The sequence below is a fragment of the Bidens hawaiensis genome, unplaced genomic scaffold, assembly GCF_021521415.1.
Source record: "Bidens hawaiensis isolate Kalapana, Puna unplaced genomic scaffold, B.hawaiensis_p1.1 tig00027138_1, whole genome shotgun sequence".
Taxonomy (NCBI): Eukaryota; Viridiplantae; Streptophyta; class Magnoliopsida; order Asterales; family Asteraceae; genus Bidens; species Bidens hawaiensis.
This window is the reverse complement of record NW_027494387.1, coordinates 225,953-232,516: the sequence shown is the minus strand read 5'-3', so window position 1 is coordinate 232,516 and position 6,564 is coordinate 225,953. Positions and strand designations below refer to the sequence as shown.

Below are 6,564 nucleotides of genomic sequence, written 5' to 3'. Positions count from 1 at the left end.
TCCAAGCACAAGCTGTATCACATTCGGACAAACAATGAAAACCAAAACTCTAATATAACCATACTACAGGGACCACCAATAAAATTAACTCTTCAAAGTACAAATTTATTATTATTATTATTGTAATAAAATTTTCCTACCATAAAAAAGTATCTATATCTATATTTATAAAGAAACAAAAAAGGTGACGCAAAGAAACCCGGGAATTACGATGTTCACCGCCAAGTACACACCTGTCACCTTAACTTTGAACCCGGACGTGAAAACCGTTATTAACTCTACTTTATTGGAACGCCATTCACTTCCATCCTCACCCACCCGTCACTTTACCCTTTAAATAATTCTTTTCAATTTCATTTATTTTATTATTATTATTTCTTTCCCAGAGCTTATCAACTCAACTCTCTCTCTTTCTTTCTCTCGCCGTTGTGTCAATTTCTTCAATTCTCAAAACCCGTTGAATGATTCATCAAATTACACGTCTAAGATTCATCGTCTTGGCAATTGGTTCCGGAATCTGTAATCTTCATACGTTGATTGCTGATTCAATTGGTTAATTAATAATTGATGCCGTCGGAAATTGATCGGAAGTTGGAGCCTGGGGAATTTGTTCCCGCCAGATGGAAACACTCGACGTCCTCTTGCCGTTGGCCCCGTGCCCCTGGACCAATTTCCGGTTAGTTTTTTTTTTTTTTTTTGTACAAATTTAGGGTTTGGAATTTGGAAATTTGGGTGCTTTGTTATTTTGGTTATAGTTAATCTTTTTTATTTTTATTTTATGTGTTTGTTTCTAAATATTTTTTATTGGCTGTTATGCACTTTATTTGTTTTTGTAATTTTATTTGTGATTTTTTAGAAGGTAGATTATCATTTAGTTTGGATATTAAGCTTATTAGGGCTAGTAATGTATAGATCTGGTGTTTTTTTAGTTATTTTTATTGGGATGGGACCTGGCTTTTCTTAAAGATTATGTTGTCTTGACATAGGGTTATGCTTTGATTTTTTTGATTTTTTATTTTTTATATGGCATTTTTAGGGTTTGAAAATTAGAAATTTGGTTGCTTTATGAGTAAAATTATTATTTAGGTTATAGTTTATCTTTCTTTTTTTTTTTTTGTCTGTTTCTCTATCTTTTTTGTGTTTGCATAGAATTAGGGCCACATTTAGAGGATTACTTTATTATTGAGTGTTATGCACTTTATTTGTCCTGATAATTTCATTTGTGTTTTTTTAGTTTGAACATTAGGGGTTGTAAGTGTATAGATCTGATGTTTTTTGTTATTTTTTAATGGGATGGGATCTGCCTTTTGTTAAAGATTATACTGTCTTGGCATAGGGTTATTCTTTGCTTGTGCTAATTGATTTGGTGTTTTTTTTTGCTTTTTCTTTATCTTAGGTCTAGGTACATCGATTGAGTTAGGGCCACGAGTGTCTCCGGTTTCTGCTATTCAAAGGGACATGAAAGGAGAAAACTCTAGGGAGACTAATGCATCACCAAGTAATAATTTTCATCATCAGTCTGACTTTGTGAACAATGATAAGAACAATGATAATGGAGTTAGTACTAAACTTGATTGGAAGTCTCTTAAGTGGGTTCGTTCTGGGAGTTTATCTGCAAGTGGTTCTGGTTTCAGTCATTTAAGTGGTTGCAAGGTCATTGGCGTAGAGACTTTTGATACCAAGATGGAGGGCCAACAGGGTAATGGCATCACCTGTCTTCAGTCACCTTCTGGTGATGCTTCTATTTGTATGACACCAAAGACTCCAGATGAGGTTAACTCGCGCAAGAAACCTCGGCTTGGTTGGGGTGAGGGGCTGGCTAAGTATGAGAAAAAGAAGGTTGGCCCTGATGATATTGTTGTTGATAAAGAGAATGGTCCCCGAGATGGTGTTATTAGTAGTTCAGAGTCTCTGATTCCTAGTCCTGCTAGTTTGCCTGGTAAAAGCCCGAGTCTCACCTGTAATTCAGAAAGTGCATCTCCTACTACTTCATACTCGTTTGCTTGCAGTTTGTCTCCAGGTAATTTATTTACCTTGATTCATAGTTTTCTTTATTATGACTTTGCATTTTATGCTCTCTTGATACTTTCCATATGAGGCCAAACCATTTGGGTTTGAATGGGAATGAATCAAAAGGATTTAGGAATTGTTTTTTAACATGTATAATTGTTTCAGTGTGGTTTTCTATAAGGTGTTTTAATAGTTCATTCTTGAACTATCAGTATGATAAGAAATGTAAAAGGTGTTATGTAGTTAACTGTTGAGATTGTAGTTTGCGATGAATATAAAGAGTATATTGTTCTAGGATATGGCAGTTTGTTATGACATGATGTCTTATAGTAGTGATAATTTCTTTTGGAAGTTTTAGATCATGGGCTAAAAAATTTGTTTTGTTTGTCATTGTTGATTAAACTTATGTTAACAAAACTTTAACTGTAGGCTAATTGATTGATTTACTAAAGATGATCCCAGGAAAAGGTAGAAGTTAAGTATGTAGAAGGTTAACTGATGATCTGGTCACGTGTTCTTAAAACCGCTGACCTGAAAAACACAGTTCTTCACATGTTTATATGTGTTTTGTTCTTTTTACTTCAATTTATTTGTTATGTAAGGTTGAATGTAAACTTCCATTTCCTACTTTGGCGTGACAGGCCTAGAAGAGAAGACAGCCATTACTGCAACTACAGTGGATAGTAATACTTGTAATTCTAGTGTTGCTTCTCAAAATCATCCACAGGGGTTACCATTTAGTTTGGAAAATTTGGATCTTACTGAAGGCTTTAACGTGTTCTTATTACTTGATGAACTACTGCAGACTGATGACATAAGTGCTCAGGGGTCTGGTTTTGCAATGAACAAGTTACAGGTATGGAAAGCAGATATTTCAAGAAAACTTGAAATCGCAGAAACTGAAATCGATTCCCTTGAACACGAATTGAAGTCTGATAGAGATTCATCTACTTATATGCCTGCTTCTAGTTCTATCTTGAAACCGTGCAATGATAAGAAATCTGATGTCATTCTAGAAGAAAAGGTTTCGGTTTCTTCTGTCAATTTGGATACAAGTTCTGAGAAAGCTGAATGTTTTCAAGATCGTAGAGAAGATAAGTCTTATGATTCGATATTTGATTCAAACAAAGCTGTATCTAAAAGAACCTCTGATGAGCTTACTAAGTTACTTCCAAACACCCATCTATGTGCGAGTGTTTTGAAAGCTACTGTTGAGTCAGATATTAAGAAAAAGGTTGAGATGAGGAAGCGTTTTCAAAAGTTTAAGGAGCGGGCGATCACTCTTAAGTTTAGGACACTTCAGTATTCTTGGAAGGAAAATCTTCAGGTGCTGTCTATTAAATCTGGTGCAAAGTCACACAAGAAGTTTGAATCGAGCTCACGTATGGGTTATTTTGATCATCAAAGGCACCGTGCTTCCAGTCATTCTCGTTTATCTTCTTCTGGTAAGACATGTTTTAACATACAAACCACTTGTTTCTCATCTTTTTGTGACAGTTAGTTTCGTTGGCTTTCATATGCTTCAAATTTAAACATTATCTTTCTTTTTTTGTAGGTGGGAGTTTGAGCCTGGTTCCAACTAAAGAAGTAGTTGAGTATGCAAACATGTTGCTTTCAGATTCGCGGGTCAAGAATTACAGGAATGTAGCAAAGATGCCAACTTTTATATTAGACAAGAAAGAACGAATGAGCTCTAGATTCATCTCTAATAATGGATTAGTGGAGAATCCTAAAGAAGTGGAGAAAGAACGATCCATTGTAAATCTTTGGACAGAAGAAGACAAAGACATGTTCATGGATAAATACACTTTGTTTGGTAAAAACTTCAAAAAGATTGCATCTTTTTTCCAACACAAAACAGTTGCGGACTGTGTCGAATTCTATTACAAAAATCACAAATCTGATCTTTTCAAGAAAACAAAAAAGAAACCGGATTTTGCAAATGGGAAGTTGTGTAATACTCATAATACATATTTGGTCACATCTGGGAAAAGACAAAATCGGGAAACGGGGCCCACTTCTCTTGACATGCTTGGTGCTGCTTCGGAAATGGTTGCTATCTATTGTAACGAGCAGGAAACGGCTGCAGCCGATGTGTTAGCCGGGATTTGCGGGTCTATATCATCAGAAGCTCTCGGTTCTTGCATCACAAGCTCAGTTGACCACCAAAAAGTGGGCGGCTGTTCCAAGAGACGGTTGTTGAATGATGTTGATGAGGAAACTTGCTCAGATGATAGCTGTGGTGAAGAGATAAATTCTTCTATTTGGACCGATGAAGAGAAATCTAGTTTTATAAAAGCATTGAGATTGTATGGTAAAGATTTTTCAATGATCTCTCGGTGCATGGGGACTAGAACGAGTGATCAGTGCAGGTTGTTTTTTTAGCAAGGCGCGTAAGTGTCTTGGGTTGGATGAGGTTGATCTTGGGGCGGTCAGTGAAGCTACAACTGGTGGCGGCAGTGGTGGCGGTAGTGATCAAGATGATACTTGCATGGTGGACAGTGGGTCAGGGTCAGGTATTTCACATGCTGAGTCCGATTGCGAAGCAAAAAATAACATGCGTGAAAAGGGTTCAAATGGTAATTTGGAAGGAGCAGCCGACAGTGAAGCTGCTGATGTGGATGGGGCCCCACAAAAGACATGTTCCGATTCTGCATCAGGTGCTAAAGTTACCAGAGTTTCGTCCGACACTGATTGTGTTAACGATTTGGACTTAAACACAACTTCAGAAACTTTTGCTTGTCAAGAAACAACGGTAGACAACGATTTAATGATGTCGAACTTGTTTCCCAAACGTGATGACGTGTCATCCAGACTCACTTTCCGAAAAAGCAGTCAAAGATGTCAAAGTCACGATGAACAACGAAGCCAACTTCAGTTGGATGAGAGTCTTTTACTTCCAAATGATGGTTGTTTACAGATGGACACTGATTTGACACCTTGCACCCAACAAAGACGGAGTTCATCATTAGACATTGAAAAACCGAGCAGAAGTGGTGATGTGAAACTATTTGGCAAGATAATAACTAACAGTAGTGTTGCACAACCGAGTGACAAGAAACTCGATGGTGTAAAGTCTTGTAACTTGAAAACCAGTTACGGGTTCTGGGACGGGAACAGAATACAAACCGGGCTTTCATCGTTACCCGAGTCGGCAGTTTTGTTGGCTAAATATCCTGCTGTTTTTGGTAACATGTCAACATTGGACACCGGTAATGAACAATGCAATAACTTAACTGTCTTACCCAGTTTTCAGACCAGAAAGCTAACCAACAACCGAGGTCCAAGTTTTCATGCTTATGGTCAACCTATTACAGTTGATAACTTGTTACCTGTGGTTGGTGGGGCCTGCAATGGAGTAGTGTGAGACCCAGTGGCAGCCCTTAGGATGCACTATGCGAAAACCGAACAATACAAGACGAATGTTAGTGATATAGGAAGCAGATGAATGCCTGTGTGTAATATATGTTTTGTTGTAAGGAGTTGAGAATCGATAGGCAATGATGGCGCCTTCGGATATTGTCGCCGTCTGTTTTGGTTGTTTTAGGTTGTTTTGAAATATTTGAACTGGTTTTTTTTTTTTTCGTATGTTGTATTTGTCAAAATGCACAAATAAGTGTGTTAAGTTTAGAAAAGGCAGGCTAGATGTTCATCTTTAATATCTTTTTTTTTTTTTACTTTTAGATAATTACGTGTGCTTATTGTTGACCTGTGAAGTGTGATGTAAGCAGTGAAAGTGATGGTGTTTTGATATGGGGGCTGATGGTTTTATATAGTAGTTGAAAGTTAGGTGGGCAATAAGTGGGTAGTGGGGATTAGAGATGTTCAAAAAAACCGGTTGGGGAACCGGTTTGCCGGTTTAAACCGGAAACCGGTTTTTACGAAAACCGGTTTTTTAAAAACCGGTTTGACCGGTTTACAAACCGCCGGTTCGTATTTCGGTTACAAGTTTTAGATCCAAAACCGGTTAATGAACCGGTTAATGAAAAAACCGGTTTTTTTTAATAACCGGTTATGGAAAAACCGGTTAACCGGTTTATACAAAAACCGGTTTTTGACCGTTGTGGAAAAACCGGTTAACCGGTTTCTCCATAACCGGTTTAAAACCGGTTTTCTCCATAACCGGTTAACCACCTTGTCAAACATGTATGATGTCTACCTTACAAAATACGGGTCGTCTTCCCAAATTCATGACTCGTTAAGAGCTGTTGCCCAATCCCAATCCCAAACCGACCTTGAAATGGGGATGTACTACATGATTTGGGAAGACGCCGGTAAACGTCAAAAGGTAAACACCCCAAGCAGTGAAGTTGGAAGGTATGGTGGTACCAACTTTGTGAAACACATGACTCCGGATGAATTTAGAAGTCTTGATTTGTGGCTTGGTGGAGAGGTAAGGAGGATGAGTTTCCGATCCTCGCCGCCATGGCCAAAGATTTACTAACGGTCCAAGCTTCCACGGTAGCTTCGGAGTCTGCTTTTTCTGTTTCTGGCAGGGTTATATCGATTAGGAGGACTCGACTCACTCCACCAGCTATAGAGATGTCGATTTGC

At 38.0% G+C, this 6,564-nt stretch overlaps 1 pseudogene across 1 annotated transcript; it reads left to right on the top strand.

Moving 5' to 3' along the window:
* The first annotated feature begins 439 nt into the window (after positions 1–439).
* LOC143574892 (uncharacterized) lies at positions 440–5,640 on the top strand (annotated as a pseudogene). The gene is made up of 4 exons (XR_013142673.1): positions 440–676; positions 1,397–2,020; positions 2,652–3,455; positions 3,566–5,640. The product of XR_013142673.1 is annotated as an uncharacterized LOC143574892 (transcript).
* The last annotated feature ends 924 nt before the right edge of the window (positions 5,641–6,564 follow it).